The 23,271-nt window shown below is 32.7% G+C and overlaps 1 long non-coding RNA gene across 1 annotated transcript; it reads left to right on the plus strand.

Annotated features, from left to right (window-relative positions):
• The first annotated feature begins 18,466 nt into the window (after nt 1-18,466).
• Nucleotides 18,467-23,214, plus strand: LOC107912530 (uncharacterized). The gene is made up of 3 exons (XR_001688198.2): nt 18,467-18,640; nt 18,727-18,846; nt 23,013-23,214. It is a non-coding gene; the product is annotated as an uncharacterized lncRNA (long non-coding RNA).
• Nucleotides 23,215-23,271: the final 57 nt, after the last annotated feature.

Genomic DNA, 23,271 nt, shown 5'->3' on the forward strand with positions numbered 1-23,271 from the left:
TTTTTTTTTGTAGGTTTAATGCAAATAGAGATCTTTTAGATAGAAGAAATGGATACAAATGGATAATATTAAAGACTTACATTTCAATTATGTGTTAATTTCAAGACTTATGTAATGTTAGTGATTCAAAGACTTATGTAATGTTTCTAATTATGTAGTGATTCAATTCGGTTAATTCGATTAATTAGGGTAATTTGGGTAATTCAGTTAATTCGGGTAATTTGGTTAATTCGGTTAATTTTTAACCAAAAATAAAAAACATATAATTTTCGATTAATTCGGTTAACCGACCAAATTAATCGAAAAAATTTTGGTTCGGTTAATTTTTTTTGAAAAAATTTTGGTTCGGTTAACGGTTAAAAATTTTGAAAGGTCAGTTAATTCGATTAATGTTATTTCGGATCGATTAACCAATCAGTTAACCGACTGAACACCCCTAGGCAGTCTTGGTATCCCCAAATGGAGATTATTGTCCTTTCACCAGTAAACTTGATTTAGATTGCACAAATAATATGTCAGAATACGAAGCGTGTACCATGGGTATCCGTGCAGCTATAAAACACAAGATCAAAATGTTAGAGGTATATGGGGATTTTGCACTAGTAATTTATCAACTCATAGGTGAGTCGGAAATGAGAGATCCTAATCTGATTGATTGTCGAAAGCTACTTCTCGAGTTAATTAAGGAGTTTGATGACATTACCTTTTGCTACCTCCTGCGAGATGAAAATCAAATGGCTGATGCCTTGGCTACCTTAGCCTCCATGGTCAAAGTGAACAAACAAGAGAATGTAAAACCTATCTAAATGAGGTTTATGAGGCCTCGGCTTATTGTTACAACATTGAATAAGAATAAAGAGATGATTACCCTTGGTACTATGACATATTGCGATATGTAAAAAACTGCAAATACCTTGAGCAGGCAATCGAGAATGATAAAAGGACACTAAGAAAGCTAGCCAATGAGTATGTCTTAGATGGGGAGATCCTATACAAAAGAAGAAAGGATCAGGTGCTACTGAGATGTGTGAACGTTATTGAAGCCAATAAAATCCTGGAAATAGTCTATAAAGGCTTTGCGGAACACATGCCAATGGTTTTACAATGGCCAGACAAATTATGAGATTCATATATTATTTGTCCACCATGGAAGGGGATTGTATTAATTATGCCAATAGATGTTATAAATGTCAAATTTATGGAGACAAAATTCATGTGCCTCATTCACCTCTTCATGTTATGAATTCTCCATGGCCTTTCTCTATGTGGGGCATGGATTTCATTGGGCTGATCTTGCCAAAAGCTTCTAGTGGGCATCAATTCATCTTTGTGGTCATCGATTACTTCACCAAATGGGTAGAAGCCGCTTTTTATGCCAATAATACAAAGTTGGCAGTTAGCAAATTCTTAAAGAAAGAGATCATATGTCGATATGGAATGTCAAAAAGGATCATATCTGATAATGCATTAAATTTGAACAACAGCACGATAGCGAAGGTCTGTAGTCAATTCAAGATCAAACATCATAACTCGTCACCATATCGCCCAAAATTGGATAGTGCAGTGCAGGCAGCCAATAAGAACATTACGAAGACCGTGGGGAAAATGACATAGACTTATAAAAATTGGCGTGAAAAGTTACCATTTGCCTTCTATACTTATCGAATGTCTATCAGAATCTCCATCGAGGCAATACCTTTCTCATTGGTTTATGAAATGGAGGCGATTTTGCCCATTGAAGTCGATATTCCTTCTCTCCAAGTTTTATCAAAGTTGAAGTTATATGAAGTAGAATGAATCCAATCTTAATATGATCAACTGTACTTGATCGAAGAGAAGAGGCTAAAAGCTATCCGTCATGGTCAGATGTACAAAAAACGAATGATGCAAGCTTATGACAAAAAGGTTCGCCTAGAGAATTCTATAAGAGGGACCTAGTGTTGCAAAAGATCATTCCCATACAAAAAGACTTTAGAGGAAAACGGATGTCGAATATGGAATGACCTTTTGTGGTGAAAAAAGCTTTTTCTAGAGGAGCATTGATTTTGACCGAGATGGATGGCAGAGATTTGCCCTACCCTATGAATTCACATTCAATCAAGAGGTATTTCACCTAAAAAAAAGAAAAAAAGGAGAGGCCAAGGCGAAAACCCGCAAATGTTGTCTTAAGACCAAAGAAGTTTTGAGTTGAAAACCTGAAAAGGGCAGCTCAAATTTTGAACAAAGAATGGGCATGTAATAGTTGTTTCCCTGCAAAGGTAACAAGGAGGAGAAACTTTACATCTTGGGACATCGACAGAGTACTCTAGATCCCTCAAACACATATCCAACTTGGGATAAGCCTCAGCAAGTTTGCTCGGAGAAGCTCATACTGCGATATCTGGGGAACTTAGTTTCATTTTTACCCACTTTGTGTTTTTGCAATGGTTGCCACTTTGATTAATCTTTTCATTAATGACTTTGCTCTCGATAAATTTCAGTCTTATCCATTTTTTATGACCTTGTTCAAGCATTTTGCATTGAAATAACGGTTAGTGGACTAACAATGTCAAAGTATAAAAGGGTTTCTACATTTTGCTTTGAAATATTTCTAAATAGTAAAGGGACATGAAACAGGACCACTATTTAGAACTAACCAAATTTGAAAGTTGGAAAGATCTTGAACGAATAGTTCAGATTGTGATTACCTCTTTGGGTTTCTTGTCAAAGATACCAGACCTGAACAAGAAGGTATGGTAACACATCAGTGATAGAACCTTAACGAACAATGATCAATGTCAAACTAAGCACTAAAATGAAATAGATTCCACAACAATCTTAATCGCTTGGCATAAAATATAGGCCAATAAAATAGATTCCACGGGTCATGCTTCTCAAAGAACGATAATGAAACCTCAAATTTTATCTTCCTAAAGTTGCAGTGGAGCATATGAAGCTACAAATCTTATACCCCTGAAGTTGCAGAGGGTTGGATTGAATTTACCATAGAAAGTCTTATCTCCTTAAAGTAGCAGTGGAGCAAGATGAAGCTACAAATCCTATATCCCTGAAGTTGCAGTGGGTCGGATTGAAGTTACCATAGCGAGCCTTATCTTCCTGAAGTTACAGTGGAGAAAGATAAAGTTACAAATCCAATACCCTTAAAGTTGCAGTGGGTCGGATTGAAGTTAGGCATAATTTCAAAAAAAGCCCTCAACCTTTAAGCGCTTTTGGATATATGCCCTTAACCTTTTTTTCTGAATCGGCCCTTCACGTAACGGATTTTTCAGACATCAACCCAGTTAAAACGATAACCGTCAGCTGACTGTTAGTTAACAGCCGGTCAAAAAAATTGGTCTACGTGGCATTCCAGTTGACTGATGACGTGGCTGACATTAAAATAAATAAGCTGATGTGGGAAAAAAATTAAACAAATTTAATAATCATAAAACAAAAAAACCTTAAATCCTTAACCTCCAAAATCTTTATTGAATCCCTAAAATCTTCAAATCCTTAAATTTTAAAATCCCTAAAACATTAGCATTCTGAAATATTCTTAAAATCCCTAAAAATTTTACAAATCAAATCATTGAATCCCTAAAACTATTAAAAATGAAATCATGAAATCCCTAACAATTTTACAAATCAAATCATTGAATCCCTAAAACTATTAAGAATAAAATCATGAAATCCCTTAAAACCAAATTGTGAAATCCTTAATCTTGCCAGAAATTTTTATTTTTCTTCCTTTTCGACTGAAATTATGGATTCACATAGTTCAAATAGTCAGTCTAGAGGTTGGGTAACGCATGGTTTGAATGGTTCGAAGAAAAAATCGTAAAATGTCATCGCGGAAGGAGTATGCCTACGATGGACCAATAGTAAAATGTCACTGCAATAAGTTAGCTCCAAGAGACACTTCATAGAGCGATTTAAATCCGGGGAGGGTATTTTATGGTTGTTCAGATTTTTGGGTGAGTGAAGAATTTTTATTTGCAAATTGAGCTTGAGATCTATTTTGATGATTTCATAAATCTCAGTATTTGTTTTGTTTCCATTTTGGATTATTCCAATTTGGTTGAATTGAGATTTTTTTGTAGGACGGTGGTTGTGATTTCTTCAAGTAGTATGACGGGAAAATGTGTGACTGTGTGACTGAGTTATTGCGTCAATTGTGTGATAGTGAACGAAATCTTTTGAAGGATAATTTTGTACTTAGAAATAATGCTATAGATTTGGTTGCATTTGATGGTAACCATAATGGTGGCAGTAGTGCGGTTGGCATTGAAGTTGAATGAGGTAGATCAATTTGTGGTGTTGAAGGAGAAGTAGCATTAAGGAAGAAAATGTTGACCATGAAGCAAAAAATTAAAGTTATCAAGAAAGAGAAGTCAATGTATAATATAGTATTTTCTTGCTCTATGTTATGTCTTGTATGCATCACCATAGGTTTCTTTTTTAGCAGTAGTGGTAAGAGGCATATGCAGCTAGCAGTTGCAAATGTTGATTGACAAATATTGGTTGTTTTTTATATAATTTAACATTATGCTTAGAAGTAATGACCAATATTTGTTGTTTATGCCTAATTTAATTTAGCTTAATAAATAATGCAGTGACAATAAACATAAGACTAAAAGGACAAATTTGATCATTTAAACATATGATTTCCCCATTGTAATTTGGATAAATGTACTTTACAAAAGCATATGATTAGTCTATACACTATTCACCCTATAGACCACTAACGTTATACCAGCCAAAAACCAAAATGTGAGTAAGATATACATGAACCAAAAAAAACTAACATATTGGTTTTCAATACAACAAAATAACATTCAACAATGGTGTATTCCAAAACCAGAATGTTGTAGGCTCAAAATGTGACTACCATCTTCTGTTTAAAAACCAGAATATTGTAGGCAAAATCCTTACACCGTACTTTTAGGATCACGAGCTATCGCGAGATGGTCCTGCGAAATAGAAAATAGATGCAAATAGATAAATGAATTATGGCACAAGTTCAAAAGCAAGTTATCATAGTGAATCACAAGACAAACAACAGAAGTCATTCAAAAAAAAAAACAATAATTTACTCATGTTTCCTGCAACTGATTCTTGTGTTCTAAGATGGTCGAGAGGAGCCTTTCGCTTGTTATTTCGAGACTTGGGTGTTGAAGAAGTTTGTCCACTACCATCTTGGCATGAAGCTATCGTCATGATCCTTATGGTTCTACCAGACTACAAGAGTATTTTATATTAATATTAATAACATATAAAATAACTCATATCAATAGTAAAAGGAAGAAACTTACACAAAATGTTTGCTTTCCCTTAGATTTATCTAAGGTAGTTGACCTTTTAATGGAAGATTTCCCCTTTTGTTTAAGTGGTTGTGCATCTTGCTACAAAAAATGGATCATAATCATTGGTTAGATAAAATAAAATAAAAAATTTACTCAATATATTTAACTGAAGAACAACACTGTACCTGTTTCAAATTTGTGCAAGACCGCTTGTTATGACCATGTTGGCCACATTGAGTACATGTCATAAGTAGACCTTTCCTACTTTAGTGACCAAGCTTCAATTTTTTTGGTTCGTCTTTGGCCATCCTCCTATTCTTTTTGGGCCTCCCAGGCATCTTCCTTTCAATAGGAGGTAGCACTGGCTGAATACCAGTTTTTTCCCAATTATGTAGCCCATTTATGGGCTTCATTGGAAAAGAGTAAGCTTTCTTGTAGGTATCAATGTGATAATATTCATACGAATATTCATTTGGTTGAAGCCCTAAGCGATACATGGCAGCACATGCATGGGAACATGGAATCCCACTAATTTGCCAACTTCTACAACTATATATCCTTTGACTTAGGTCTATTGTATACTGATAACTTCCTTTCCTCAACTCACATCCATTTTCACCAATCCATATCAGTTGCCACTCTACACAGTCCTTTTTTGTTGGCATCAAACTTAGCTTTCACCAATGGACCATAATTTTGCTTTCATCCATTACATAACTTCCTTTTTTGTACTATCCTAGTCATCATCTTGGTCCTAATATCCTCAGGTATTCTGATAATGCTTTGAGTCTAGCTTCAACAATGCTTGAATTGAATGCTTCACACAAATTGTTGTCAACTATATCTGATTTACAAGTAGTCCCTAAAAATGCTTTAGTCCACATCTTTGGAGACTTTTTCATCAAATTATCGTAAGCATCCTTATCTTTCTTGTCCAGTGCTGAACATAGATCCTCTCACTCTCTCTCAGTCGTGTACTTCACAATTTTCCAAAAATCACACTCATAAGATTTCTCTAACTTCCTCCCTGACCAATTTGCAAACACGTACCTCACACAATTCCTATGCTCCACCCTTGGTAGTATGTCAGAAATTGCAATCTGAATGCCCTAATTCAAAATAATGAACGAGATAGATTGTTAGAAAATTTTAGTTAAATACAAATAATAGATTAAAAAAACAATACCAAAGCTTAAAATTGCATATTTACTAACCTTTTGCTGGTCACTGATAATTGTGTACCTATACCCATCTTCCAAGCCCAAATCAGTTGATAGGAGACTGAGAAACTAGGCCCATGAATCAGTGCACTCCATTTCAACCACAGCCCATGCAATATAGAACATTTGATTATTTGTGTCTCTTCCAACAACTGTGAGAAATTCACTCTTAAATGGGCATTTTAGGAAGCAACCATCTAGCCCAATGAGTGGCTTACACCTTGCTTTCCAGCCTCTCTTTAGTGCATCAAAGCACATATAATACCTCTTAAAATGAGGAAGGGAGTTTGCTATCACCCTTTAAAAGGTCATTTTTGTAATGCCCCCTACCCGTATTCGTCGCTGGAATAGGGTACGAGGCATTACCAGATTTTACCGAATTAATTTTTCGTTATTGCGAGTTAAATACTATTCATTTATTGAAACATGTCATGACGTCCCTTGGATGGGCCTCTGAAGCCCAAAACATACATCGGGACTAAACCGAGATTAAATCGAAACCATAAGATTTTTTTTCTTTTTATGAACTCAATATAACCCCTTTATAAATATCTAACCTTCCCTGCAATTTTAAACCGAGACTAATCTAAACCAATCAATCCATTTCAACATATTTTCAAGATAGATTTAACATATTCATAAGATAACCTCATCACATACCAAAACCAAAATTTGTTAGCCATACCAATGGCTAACCATACATTCATTTCACATTAACATTTACTTTACTAGCTTATACATGCCATTGATTTCCAAAATAAAGTTTCTTTATATACCAAAATCTTGAGGTTGATAGTGTGATGCGTCTCCGACCAAATCCAACCTTCGAGCGTTAACACTACAACACAGGGGAAAAGGAAATAGGGTAAGCACTTTGTGCTTAGTAAGCTCATGTAACAAGAATTATACTTACCTAATATTTTCAATACAATGCAATAAACATTCATACATCCATTCAATGCATTATTCCCTTAACATGCACAAACTCAACATTCAAGTTAGTTCAATAATTTCCATGTATCAATAATATATATACCATGATTGATGAGCTCATCAATTCCATGATTTCCATCCCCTTGTTATTTTTCCATATTTATCCCGTTGAACTACTTGGAATTTCGATGGATTTTCAGGGGTACACCTAAGTGTACAAATCCGGGTCCGTCAATTCATATTCATGTGCGCACATTTCCATTTCAGAGAGCACACTCCCGCGAACCTCATCATTACAGCGGGATTACCAGTCCAGGCTAAATCCCCTGTAATATAAACTCATAGAGTATTGTCGGGATTACCAGTCTAGGCTAAATCCCTTGCAATGACAATTACTATAATAAGCTTGGATCTGAATTACCAGTCCAGGCTAAATTAAGACCCTAATTTGGATTACCCATCTAGGCTAAATCCATTTTCCACATATTCTTCGGGAAGGCTATATCAGGATAGGATCACCCGTCCGGGCTAGATCCTTTTTACCATCAATTCCTTTTTAGAGATCCATTGAATTTTCCTTCCATTCAATCGGGATTTCTTCCCCTTTTTATCAAATATATCAATGTTTCATCAATTTTCATACAATGAACATTCAAATCATATTCACATCAATAACAAACATTTCAAGCATTTAAGAATATAATTCAAGTTACACGAACTTACCTCGATACTTGTTCATATGCAAAAAAAATCTACTAATCCTAAACTTTTTCTTTCCTTCGATCTAGCTTCATATTTGAATTTTTTTGTATTTAAATAAATAAATTTAATCATTAATTTAATACATTTCATGTTCATATGTAACATTCTCTATAATCCCACTATTATTTATAGTTCATTCAGAGCTGTCTTCTTGAGTAATAGTCACTAAATTATTTATATCTTGAGCTACGGAACTCCAAATTAAGATCTGCTAATTTTTCCTGAAACTAGACTCACATATATTCTTACCATAAAATTTTAAGAATATTTGGTTTAGCCAATAAGTACAGTTTATTCTTTAAAGTCATCCCTATTTTGCTGTCTGACAGTTTTGACCCTTCTTCACTAAAACTTAATTATCTCCTCGTACAAGATTTGGATCATGTTCTTGTTTGTTTCTTTTGAAAATAGACCTATTAAGGATTTTAAAATTATAAATTTAAGACTCTAATTATTTGTCTCCAATTTTTTATGATTTTCCAAAATCAGAATAGGGGAACCCAAAATCATTCTGACCTTGTCTCACAAAACCTATTATATATCATGATTTACTATTCCATTGCCTACACCGTTTCTTCTATAAGAAACTAGACTCAATAATCTTTAATTTCATATTATACTAATCCTCTAATTCAATCTCTACAATTTTTGCTGATTTTTCGAATTTAGACTACTGCTACTGTACAAAACTGTTTTAGTGCCAATTGTTATTTCCATTTTACCCCAAATTTCACAGTTCATACAATTTAGTCCTTACTCAATTAACCTAGACATTATAAGTTATTTCATAATTATTGAAATTCATAATTTCTACATAAAACCCTAACTTCAAACTCTTTTACAATTAGGTTTCAAACATTCACTTTCTATTCAATTCTTTCAATAAAATCGGCATATAAACAATTTAAAGCTTTAATTACATGCTAAATAATCATATACTTCCAGAACATATTCATAGAAACTTTCAATTTCATTCATAAAATCAAAAACTAATGAATTTAGTAATAGGACCTAGTTGTAAAAGTCTTAGAAACATAAAAATTACAAGAAAAAGGCAAGGATTAACTCACTTGGTGCAAAAATTATGAAATACCAGCTTGAATAAACCCTTAGGACGTTTTTGGCTGATGATAATGAAGAAAATATGAAGAGAATTCTAGATATTACAAGTTGGTCCCATTTTTATTTTAGTAAATTTTGTTATTTTCCCATTTTGCCCTTATTTCACCAATTCTCCAAAATTTTCTCAGCTTATGCCGGCCAAAATATCTCCTTTTGGGCTTATTTGCAATTTATATCCCTCCTCATTTAACAATTGAGCTATTTAATCCTTCTAGTAACTTTTACACCCTTTTCAATTTAGTCCTTTTTACTTAATTAACTACCCAAACGTAGAAATTTTCTAACGAAATTTTAATACCATATTACTAACGCTTCATAAATATTTATAAAAATATTTCTGACTCGATTTTACGAGATTGAGGTCTCGATACCTTGTTTTTACCCAATTTCATCAATAATTTCTTTTTCTAACTAACCACTAAATCGGTAAAATTTTCTATCGATATTTTCATACGGTTTTCCTATCATATCAATACTCATGTAAAAATATTAAAATAAACTTCTCTTTAAATCAGATTTGTGGTTATGAAACCACTGTTCCGATAACCTTGAATTTAGGCCATTACAATTTTTATTGTGCTTCCTGGCATCTTTAACCTTAAATCATGAACATAGTCTCATAGCAAGCCAAATTCATCCTTATGATTCCCAACCATTTTCTCCTTCACTGTTTTCTTCGCTCTATAACAACAGTCAGTGGTCACATTTACATGCATCTCAGAAGCACATCTTCTTTGAATTTCCCTCAGCTTCATCTTAGGGTGATCATTGATAGTTGCTTCAAAATGCCGGGCAACCATAGCAGCAGTCACCATTTTGTTCTTAAAACTAACCAAACAATGGTGCTCATCCTAAAACGTCTTTTTTTGCAAGCATTTCGCAACAGGACTGCAGCTAGCCCTAATTCTCCATGGACAGTTAGGGGAAGCAATGCACCTCACAACAACTCTTTTCAATTCATTCTTAATAAACTTTAGTTGTCTTCTACATTCTTGGGAGTACTTTTGAATTGCACTCTTAAACTGTTTTCCATCCTTAAACAACATTCCCAGACTAAATTTTCACTTATCATTGTATAAGGGAAACTTGTTCATTCTTCTCTCACCATCTTCATGTTCTTCACTAAGAGTATGCAAAATTCGGGTAAAATCGAAAAAATTCGGTTAACCGACCGAATTCGGTTAATTGGTCGATTAACCAAATTTTTTCGGTCGGGGTCCGGTTAATTATTTTTTTATTTTTCGGTTAACGGTTAATTTGGTTCGAAACCGATCGGTTAACCGAATTTATTCAGTTTAACCGAAAAAATTAATAAATAAAATTATAATATATAAATAGGCCCACTATTCACCTAAACCCAATCCAAACCCAAGTATCCAACCCAACCCAATTACCCAACCCAACCCAACCCAATCATAAAAATTACAAATAATTTAATAAATAAAAATAAAATTCTAAAACTAAAACTAAAACTAAAGCCTAAAAGTCTAAACAAATAATTTAATAAATAAAAATAAAATTCAAAGACTTATGTAATGTTTTTAATTATGTAGTGATTTAATTCGGTTAATTTGGGTAATTCAGGTAATTCGGGTAATTCGGTTAATTCAGTTAATTTGGTTAATTTTTAACCAAAAATAAAAAAAAACATATAATTTTCAGTTAATTCGGTTAACCGACCGAATTAACCGAAATATTTCGGTTCGGTTAATTTTTTTGAAAAAAATTCGGTTCGGTTAACGGTTAAAAATTTTGAAAGGTCGGCTAATTCGATTAATGTTATTTCAAGTCGGTTAATCGGTCGGTTAACCGACTGAACACCTCTATTCTTCACCTTCATCGAACCCAATCAAGCTTCCATACTTATCTGAGTCCCATACCTTAGTCTCATTCTCATCCTTCTCTCCTCCACTACGTGCAGCAGCAACATTATCCAGTCCATCTGATGTTGCAAAATCACCAACATATTCATCAACAACATTATCCACTCCATCTGATGTTGGAAAATCACCAACATATTCATCAGCAGCAACTTCACTATCATTATCCTCTCCAACAATAGACCCTAAACTAATATGTCCACCACTTTACATACCAATATCCTCATCTACCTCAATACCAATAGCAGACACACCCTCCCTATCAGCTTGTACCTCTCCTACTTCACCCTCCCTACCAGATTCTACCTTTTCCAGATCACCTTCACTATCAGATTCTACCCCTTCATCATCACCCTCCCCATCAACTTCTACCCCTTCAGCATCACCCTCCTTAGTAGTCAACAGAAAAGTTTTATCCATAATTATAGGGTTATCAACCTCATGTTCAACATATAACTCAATCTCCTTAAACTTGACCCAAAAGTCTAACATTGCTATGGTGGAAGTGTCATCATAAATTACCCTTAGATTATTTTGTAACCCTACTGTACCAGGCTCATGAAAATATATTAACATGACATTGTTAAACCCTAACCTAATTTTTACTATTTTACATAATTCAAAATAAGATATTGTGTTTGGGTTCTCTTTAAGCCTAATCACTTCCCCACCTACATATCTAACATATGGGTCCTTTACAAAGTGCCCACCCACATGCAAAATAATATAATATTCATCATCTGATGACATCTACAAAAAAATAGTAACACATTGTGAGCAAAAAACATTAAAAAAATAAACAAAATAGTAACAGGAGTTTACAACTTTAACATCTTTTCTGAGCAAAAATAAATTGCTTTGAATAAACAAACAATTTTCTAAGCAAAAAACATTAAAAAAACAAAACTCACTACCTACATCGGGACCACTTCTTTGAATACCATACAAAACAGTAACACATGTCTACAATTTTAACATCTTTTTGCTTGGGTAACAGAAATCAACATCACCGGGACCACTGTCGCATCACAAATCAACAAAACAAACCCTACATTGTGGCACTAAAATTGCAATAATAAATCACAATTAACCATCTACAATTTTGACAATAGTTTTATCAACAGCATCGGGATTACTATCGCATCAAAAATTGACAAAACAAACCCTACATTGTGGCACTGAAATTGCAATAATAAATCACAAATAACCAACAAATCAAACCAAAAATGGAATTTATTTTCCCAACAAACCAAATAAGAAAGCACCTACCTTTCGATTTTGGGTTACAGAAGCTGCTCACGATTGTTGAAGCTTTTTCGTTTTTAATAGTTTTAGGGATTCAATGATTTGATTCGTAAAAGTTTTAGGGATTTTAAGAATATTTTAAAATGATATCGATTTAGGGATTTCAAAATTTAGGAATTTGAAGATTTTAAGGATTCAATGAAGATTTCAAAGGTTAGGGATTTAGGGAATTTCACAATTTAGGTATTTTAGAAGTTGGGAAAAGAGTATCGAATTTGGGGGTTTGAGGATTTAAGGTTTTTTATTTTATTATTATTAAATTTGTTTAATTTTTTTCCACGTTAGCTTATTTATTTTAATGTCAGCCACGTCATCAGTCACCTAGAACGCCATGTAGACCAATTTTTTGACCGGTTGTTGATTAACGGTCAACTGACGGTTACCATTTCAACTGGGTTGATGTCTAAAAAATCTGTTACGTGAAGGGCTGATTTTAGAAAAAAATAAGGTTAGGGGCATATATTCAAAAGCCCCAAAGGTTGAGGGATTTTTTTTGCAATTATGCCTTGAAGTTACTATAACGAATCTTATCTTACTGAAGTTGCAGTGGAGCAAGATGAAACTACAAATTCTATATCCTTGAAGTTGCAGTGGATCGAATTGAAGATACAATTCTTATACCCCTGAAGTTGCAGTGGGTCTGAATGAAATTACAATGGCAAATCTTATTTCCTTGAAGTTGCAGTGGAATAAGATGAAGCTACAAATCCTATATCCTTGAAGTTGCAGTGGATCAGATTAAAGATACAATTCCTATACCCCTGAAGTTGCAATGGGTTGGAATGAAATTACAATGGTGAATCCTATCTCTCGAAAGTTGCAGTGGAGCAATATGAAGCTACAAATCCTATATCCTTAAAGTTGCAGTGGATCGGATTAAATATACAATTCCTATACCCTTGAAGTTGCAGTGGGTCAGAATGAAATTATAATGGTGAATCTTATCTTCCTGAAGTTGCAGTGGAACAAGATAAAGATACAAATCCAATACCCATAAAGTTACAGTGGGTTAGATTGAAACTACCATGGCGAATCTTATCTCCTTAAGGATGCAGTGGAGCAAAATGAAGCTACAAATATTATATCCCTAAAATTGCAGTAGAATGGATTGAAACTACAACAACAAATCTTATCTCCCTAAGGATGCAGTGAAAAAAAATGAAACTAAAAATATTCTATCCCTGAAATTGCAGTAGAATGGATTGAAACTATAACAACAAATCTTATCTCCTTAATGTTGAAATGGAGCAAGTTGAAACTGTAACACTAAATCTTGCCTTCCTAAAGTTGTAGCGAAGTAGATACGGTGATGTAGAATAACCAATAGACTGAAGGAGTGGGAGAAGCACCACTGAAGTCGAGATTTAGCGGGACCGGACATAATTGGTCCTCTTTTAAGGTTTTTGCTCCTTTTCCGTTACACGACAACAAGCAAAGAGGGGCAGCTGTAGTGGCCCAAATTCATCCGGCCCAGACAAAACAAAAACCAAAAAATAATATTAATATCACAGTCTATTTACAAAAAAAAACAGATTGGCCCAAATTACAATCCCAAACTTAAACTACCCTAACTCAAACCTACTAAACCCAATAACCCAGTAGCCCAAAAGCCCAAAACCTAAAAAATTTTCAAAAACCCTAGCTCCTTTTGGCACCGCAACCTCACCTTGTCGGCAGGCTTGCCGTCTGACACCCCCTTGCCACCACTATCTACAAAACAATAGAGAAACAGAAGCAAAAAGTAAAAGCAGAGAAAAGAAAACAAAAAAAACAAAAAGAATATACCTTGTAATATATCTGGCTATAAAAGCCAAAATCATCTTGTAACATAAAGAAAAAAAGAAGAAGAAATAAAATACAAAAAAACGAAGTTAAAAAAAAGGTAATTTATTTTATTTGCTTTTTTATTTCAAAAAAATAAGAATAAAAACAAAGTTTAAACTTTTACCTGTTAAGAGCCGTTGTCGAGAACCACCTTCTATTTGAGAAGCCTCGAAACCCCTTGGGTTTCCGTTGAGGGCCTCGCCGGAGAGGGAGGAAAGCGAATGATTTCTTTTTCCTTTTTCTTTTGTTCGTTATCCCAGCCTTTTTTGGGTGTTTTATCCCTAGATCTAACTCTAGGGTTTCGAAAGGATTTAAAAATGGGTCTTTTTTAATTTTTCGACCATCGTAGGTGGTAGTCGCCGGTGCCAATAACCGGTGGCCGCAGCGGTGCACGGTGACATTGTGGCCGGAAGGTGAGAGGAGATTTTAGAGAAAAAAGAACAAAAAAGGGAATCTTTTTTTTAAAAGACTGAAACCAAATGATTTTTTGGGCATTTTTTAATTTATATAGCCCCCTAAAATGACATCGTTTTGGGCTTGGCTTCAGACCCCCAAAACGACGTCGTTTTGGCCCGACCCAAAAATTCGACCCAAATATCCCATAGGATTCGCGCGTTTTTGCATGGAAGGGCTAATTACCATTTTGGTCCTTCCATTTTTTATCCTTTTTAATTTTGTCTTATTCCTTTTTATTTGTTTTAATTTTTACCCCATAATTTTAGTTTCTTTTCAAATCAGTCCCTTGACCCACTGTTGACCTACCAAGGGAATGACACATATGCTGGATTGGGGGAACTAACACCCTGAGTCCCTGTACTTTTTATTTTGTTTTTGATTTAATCATTTGTTTGCTTTTTTTAAAATTTATGCTTAGAATTTCTTTTAGCTTTCAATTTAGTCCTTTGCCTATTTTTTGTTATTTTATTATTTTATTATTATTTTATATCCAACACTTTTATTTTATGATTATTTATATTTTTCCCCTCTCTAAATTATGGAATTTTATTTACATGCTTGAGTAGTTATTTTTTTATTTTAGTTTTATTTTTGTCATTAGATATGGTTATTAATACTATTATTATCATGATCATGTTATAATCATTTACTTTTTTACCCTCATTACCTTTACTACAATCATTTTATTCTTTTATTATTATTTCATTATAACGTTATTTCATTTGTACCTATGTAGCTATTTTATTTTTTGCCATTATTTTATTGTATATTATGCTTACATGCACTCGTTCATTTGGTACCAAACTCAAACAAATTAATCGCACATCACATTAAATGTTATATTCGCTTTTACCTGACACATAAGAAATAATTAAAATCGAGGCAATGTTCTTTATTTAGGGATTCGAGAAGTTGTGCCCTAACTTACGAGGTTCGACTTTCTTTTTTAACCTAAATAATCAAACATCTTTTTTTTAAATTGAATACACGTAGGACTTAGGTAATAATCAAACGGTAAGCATTCTTATTTTCGAGAATTCGAGATTTTGTACTACAATTTACGAGACATGATTTATCGTCTTGATCTATCTGAAATGTGAAAACTTCCTCATTAAAAATTCAATTTAGGTAGGGATTTTTTCAATACCATCAAATAACATTGCGCGAAAGGAATTGCATTTTAAATTCTCTTCGAATTTTCAATTTTTGACGTTAAGACATTAAGTAATTAACTAGGTACCAATTTTGGGCGTTATGAGGGGGTGCTAATCCTTACTGATACGTAACCGACTCCCGAACCCATTTATTGAATTTTGTAGACCGAAAATTATCGTTTTAGTAAATCTAACATTTTATTAAAATGACCAAGTTTTGAGGTGATTCAATCATACCTAATTAAAAAATATTGGTGGCGACTCCATTTTCATTTTAAATAAAAAGTCGATTTCCAAAAAAGATTCGACACTCTCCATTTGATTCTCAAAGCTCGTATTAAGAGTAGGGCCAATGATTTTTTATTTTTTATTTTTTATTATTAATCTTTATAGTATTCTAAGTTGTGGATTCAATCATTATACTTTAATTTAATATTTTTAATTTATTTCAAATTTTAAAATTTTAATTCTAACTAAATAGTAGCAGTTAAATTTATTACGTTCTACTATTTTTAAAATTTTATGTAGTAAACATATCATCACGTATGTAATATCATCATATAAACTAGCTATTTTCACATAATACTAAAAAAAATTAATATATTTAATGATTGTCGTTTGAGTCAGAGCTAAATTCCAAAATTTGAACAATAAAAGGCCTGAAAATGATTAAATTTGACAAGATGGACTAAATCCACAACTTTCGCATAACACAAAACTAATATTAGAATTTAACTATTATCATTTGGATCAAGATTGAAAATCTAAATTTTAAAAAATATAAAGATTAAAATTAACCAAATTAAAAAGTAAATGATTGAAATTGAAGAAATTAAAATAAGATACCAAATCCACTGTTTAAGCATGTAATAGGGATTAAGAAAATAGTTTGGCCCTTTTTGCAAAATATTATATTTTTCTTCCCTTAAGAGTAGAAACAAAAAAAGAATCCTGGGCTTCGGTGCCTGTATAAAGCATGGATTTGTTTTCTCTCATTACTAAGTTCAAGCCCATACATATTGGACCCTTACAGCCCCTCCCTGGCCGCCATCCTTTCTAAGATTGTCTGTGTCATTTGAGCCCATGTCTAAATATGGGCTCTTCTTCCGTCTAAGGGTGAGTTTAGATGGGCGGTGCATTTATCTGCGGTTAGTGTAAATACAGCGGTGGCGGTGAGATTAGATACTGTAGCGATACTGTAGCATGAGACAAAAAGTAAGCTAAACGCACCGCATCGCACCCAATCGCACATCCAAACCCACCCTATGTAAAAGGAGCCATTATAAGGATTTTAATTTTTAATTTTTTAAATTTCCACAGACCACTCTATGAATATTTTAGTAATTTTTTTGTAAAATTAATTATTTTTTATTTGACATAAAAAGTATATAAACAAACTAGAAACTGTTGACCCATAAAATTTATTTTTGAGTTTTTTTAAGAGTCAAGTGATAGGCGTTTATATTTTTACTAGTTAAGATTACGAGTTCAATACTTTATCTACCTATAGTTTTATAATATATATTAAAGTAGGAATTGAAAAAAATATTTAAATTGATGAGAATATATTTTATTGTTAATTATATTACTAAATTTATATTATACTAATTTATTAGTATTATTATGTGGTAACAATGAAAGTAATTAATGAATATGGTAGTATGTTAATGTGAAATTAATTAATTTGGCCATATCTTTTAAAAAATCTACTTAAATAATTACATAATATATTATTAATTAATAAATTTATAATATCATTGAATATAATTGGATTAACTAAAAAAATAAAAACTCCAGTTTTTTAAATAAGATATTCTTTGGTATTTTCAATTGTTTAGGACATTTATGTTTCTTAGTCAACAATAAAGTTTAGTTCCACTAGAAGGAGTTTTATTTTGATGTAATTAGCTAATTTATACAAATGTGTCTTAGCAGACCGTTCATTTATTTAATTCAATACAACTCTATGAGTTTCTTTATTTGCAATATATATATTTTTCATTTTTAGTTGTTTTTTTTTCTTATTGATTAAGAAATACAAATATTAACTAAACTTTCTTATTGATTAAGAAATACAAATATTCGGAATAAATAAGTAAAAAAATATAAAACCTAATATGTGATCAAGATTAAGCCTTGAAATTTAACCTAATATGATTTATACTCATTAAAACTTAAAATTTGTAATTTTTTGTCGTAATCCCGTCTAAAAATTTTGCTCGCACAATCTTCACTAAAACGATCGTAACTTGAGCTATTGAACTTGAAATTAGGCAATGCAAAGTCCGTTCGAAACTAAGAGATGACTCTTCAATCAATATGAAGATATCTCAACCTAAAAATGTCTAGATTCCATTCAAAAACTCATTGTAAGTTGACTGATCTTTTAACCTTAAAAATTAACATTAGTTAACAAAATTTATTCATACACATATACATCGCATCTAAAATTGAGTTTGAATTTTGGTGATTTTTTAGACATGAGAAATGGGTGAAGTAAAAGTTTAAGCTTTAGGGCCCCTTTGGTTTCAATTTTACCGCCAGTGAGGTGCGTTTATAATAAAAATTTGCTACCAAACTCACTGCAGCGTTGTTTGTTTGGACTATCAGTGCAGTGAGATTTCTTTCCTACCACACTGGTCAGCTGATTTTCAGCTGGAGGAATCAGCAGCAGTGGATGAATTTCTTAAGCTGTTGGCACTGTAGCAGACAAAAACACCCTTACTTTTATTTATTATTTTACCATTTTATCCTTGAAAATTAGATTAATATCTTCTCGAATCTGCAGAAAACCCTGCTCTTCAACTCCTGCTCTTCAATTGACACTCACAGCAGACTCAAAGACACTCACAGCAGACTCAAAGAAGCTCTATTTTTCGACTCATATCTTGTTCTCAACTTTGCTCTGGTAAGTCAAAACTCTTCTTTTTCTACTCTATATATGTGTTTGAATTGTATCAAAGTAGTTTCTGTTTTTCCTTCTCATCTTGTTCTCATCTTCTTCTTAGCTAAGAAAATAACAACAAATAAATATGTCCTCACATGGAGGACAAAATCTTAAAGCAGTTAAGTAATTAGTAGAAATGAAAAAGAATTTTTGTGTTCATACACAAATCCATATGTTCTTTCTCCATTATTTTTTACCTCTACTTGCCGTTAAAGAGATTGAACATAATTGATGATTTCATCAAGCATACCAGCTTTGCCTGTGATTTTGTTACATCCTGGTATAAATCTTGCAGATACTTCATTCTTTCACTGATTTTCTCCTTTCCAACCTATATAAATCAACATAATTAAAATATTATTATCTAATGAAAGAGACCTGATAAAATAAGAAAACAAATCAGTAATAATACCATCCATATTACCGAGTAACATGCCAACAACAAAAAAAAACATGCAAATTCATACTCACTTTCTCAGCTAAATTGTGGTTGGTTTGGCTCGAAAACACCCCACAACTTAACTCACTGAAATAGCTTTGCTGTTGTTGTTGTTGCTGAAACTGTTCCTCTTGCCATTTCAAGCAAGCCCTTTGCCTCTCGAGCACTACTTGCAGCAAGAAGAATGGATGCTGATTCAGTTGCTGACATGTTGACTGCAAAATAAAATGGCTTCAGACCAAACTTCTTTCAGCTAGTCAAAAATATTCAATAAGAACTTAGTTTTAGATTACTTTTTGGCTTTCTTTCATAATCTGAGATCACCAAAGACCATTGCTCATATTTCAAAATTTAGGGCTATTCTAGGAAGCTGTTAAAAGTTCAAACTGATTCAATCAAGTAAACAACCAACCAAGAAATAACAAAATAATACTTCAGAAGCATGCATGTATAGCAGAAGTTTACAAGTTAAAAACAAAAGTACTTAACTTAGAAACAAAACATACCGATCTAATATATGGTTGCTCGAACAACCAACCAACAATAGGTATCCTCTGCAAAACACTGCCAGTGTTGGCCAAAAACCACTGCCAAGTTAATAGACTAAAAGATAATCTCATTAATTCCATCTTCAACGTCCATACCTCCTCATTTGCTGCTAAATAAAATTAAAGCAAAAGCCATGTAATTTAAAAGTCAAACATGCCAACACTAAAACTTTGACTATACAAAATTGTTATTCTATATGTTGTTTGAATATGAAATGGAACAAGAGAAGCAATCAAAGTTCTAATAATCTCCCTCTTTGACATTTTGACAAGATCAACAACAAATAATTAACACACAATCTGAACAAATCAACGAAAACTAGAATATATCTCCCCCTAAGAAATAGAACCATGCTCGACCATACACTTCCCTTGTCAATATGATTGGTCATCACATTGTCCACCAAGCATACACACACTTTCCAAAGTAATTTCAAGAAATATAGAGCATGACAAATAATCCACACAAGTCCCATCTAGTATAAACAAAAACCACAAAAAGTAGCATAAAGAGAACACGAGATAAGCAACAAATCAACATCTATCGTATATACCGTTTGCTACACCAGATCGACTCTGGCAAAGCATAAAGCAACAATCATTAACAATCACCATCCTCATTTTGAACATTTGCTGCTACTTCTCCCCCTTTTAGGCAAAGATGTCAGAGGAGCTCCCCTTACAGAAATTTTCAATTTTCAGGACAAATCTTTCAATCAAAGTCTGCTACTCTGTTACATCCTTCTCTATTCCATTTTTTTTGTTGTAACAGGATTAGAGACATAAGTATTTTCTTCATTAGCTGACTCATATTCCTCATGTACTTCCATTCACTACCAAATTCTACTAGAAACCAAATAAAAGAACTTGCCAAAACAAATCCAACCACCATATCGAAAATCATTCCACAAGCATAATTAAAACAACTATAATTAGCATAATCTGGACCGTGCAGCTTACATGTCCATACAAAAATGGCGATGCAATGTGTATTGTGGTTGACAGAGGGTTGGGAGTGTGTATAGCCGAGAGTACAATAAACCCATATGCCTAAAGAGCAAAATTAATAGAAGCCAAGCATTTTTATTAAATCAAGGGAATGAAAAATTCAAACCTAAAGAGCACAATAAACCCATATGCCTCCAATACCATGCTAATGATAGGCCATCCGATGACAACGAAAAAGAAGCCAACACCAAACGAAATTGTTCCCTGCATTCAATAGCAATAAATTATAATGAGAACAAGAGATGAACACACAATTGCGTCTGTTGATGTGCATATGTGTGAGACAAAGAGAGAGGGAGAGGATAAATCAAACCAAATGAAAAAAAGCGAAGAAAGCACAAATTAAATCAAATGAAAAGATTCAGAGATTCGTTAACCAAATGAAAAGAAGCAAAGAAAGCACAAACTAAATCAACAACAAGAAGGAAAAAAAGAGCTCACTCTTTCGGTCGTTCATTTCAAAGGAAAAAACTGTTGCATTCAACACCTGGATTGGGAAGTTTCCCATTCACTTCCCAGGATTATCTTCACTGCTTTTTCCTCAATTTTGACCCAAATTTCCCCATTCATCTTATTTCTAAGAAACTTACAAATGCAATAAATTATAATGAAAACAAGAGATGAACACACAATTGCGTCTGTTGATGTGCATATGTGTGAGACAAAGAGAGAGGGAGAGGATAAATCAAACCAAATGAAAAAAGCGAAGAAAGCACAAATTAAATCAAATGAAAAGATTCAGAGATTCGTTAACCAAATGAAAAGAAGCAAAGAAAGCACAAATTAAATCAACAACAAGAAGGAAAAAAAAGAGCTCACTCTTTCGGTCGTTCATTTCAAAGGAAAAAACTGTTGCATTCAACACCTGGATTGGGAAGTTTCCCATTCACTTCCCAGGATTATCTTCACTGCTTTTTCCTCAATTTTGACCCAAATTTCCCCAATCATCTTATTTCTAATCATTTTATTTCTAAGAAACTTACAAATGCAATAAATAATTATAACTACAACCAAATTAATACAAAATATAATTACAACTACAAATTTAAATTCAAATAAACTTGGATAGGTTCATTTATACAAAGCTAGAGTAAAAAATCCATTTAGGTGAAGTCAAGGATTAATGTTGAAAATTCTACATTATGAAAGTTAAATTTAAATTATTAATTTTTAGAAGGGTAAAAGTATAATTGTCTCATCTAACAAAAAGTTCTAAAAATAAAAAACTTAAAATAATGCTCCGTCTAATAAGAGTATTATTATTATTTACTCATGTGTTAGTAAATGAGTCAAAATAAATTAATTTGATTGATAATATTTAGCCATTCTTATAACTTATCTTTGATAAAGAGATAAAATTTTCTGCTTATGTAATTTTTTTGTTTATTTTGAAAAGATCTTATTTTTTTACAAAAGTTTTTACTATCTTTCTTTTTCAAGTGTAAAACCGTATTAGCTATTCTTTATTTTATACCTAACTATTGTAATGTATGTCTGCATTTTTCTCGTATTATAAAATGGTCTAAATTCTCCCGTTTAGCCAAGAGAGATTAAGGCCACTATCTGTCCCAAATAATTCTAGTAGTGAGCCACATATATAGTATTTAAATTAGAGGATTCGAACTTAAGATTTTAAAATTCTCAAATTTCTAACCTTATTAATTCAATCAAAATTAAAGGATTCGAACTTAAGATTTTAAAATTCTCAAATTTCTAACCTTATTAATTCAATCAAAATTAGAGGATTCGAACTAATATAACATTATTTGTCTTATGTAACAGGCCAATTTTATTCGGGCCAGAGAAAAACAAACAAAACAGATAAATTAAAAAATAAATAAGTCCATCTTACAAGCCCAAAAATACAGGGAAAATAAAAATGAATATTATGTAATATATTCGGCTATAAAAGCCATAACAACACATGTATCTATTTATAGACAATCAAAAAAGAGAAATCCAGAAAGAAACTACAACAGTTTTTTTTTCCAATTAAGGTGCCAGTTTTTTTTGGGTGTGGCTAGATAAAGATTAGCATTGGGAGACGTCTAATATAACTTATAGACTATATATTTGCTCTATGCTTCTTGGTGAATGCTAGCACATTGACTGAATTATATCAATGACAATAGATGGTAAAGACACGAAATTTTGTGGAAGGAGATAGTAGCTTAGCAACAAAAGCTGTTTGGGATGATGAGCTGACATTGATATTTTGTGAACTTTGCGTGAATGAAGTCAATGCTGGTAATAGACCGACAACTCATCTAAACTCAAAAGGATGGGAAAATGTCATTGCTCTTTTTCAAGCAAAAACACAAAAAAATTATGGAAAACCTCAATTGAAAAATAAGTGGGATACATTAAAAAAGGAATGGAGGTTATGGAGGG

Source organism: Gossypium hirsutum, chromosome D11, assembly GCF_007990345.1.
Source record: "Gossypium hirsutum isolate 1008001.06 chromosome D11, Gossypium_hirsutum_v2.1, whole genome shotgun sequence".
Taxonomy (NCBI): domain Eukaryota; kingdom Viridiplantae; phylum Streptophyta; class Magnoliopsida; order Malvales; family Malvaceae; genus Gossypium; species Gossypium hirsutum.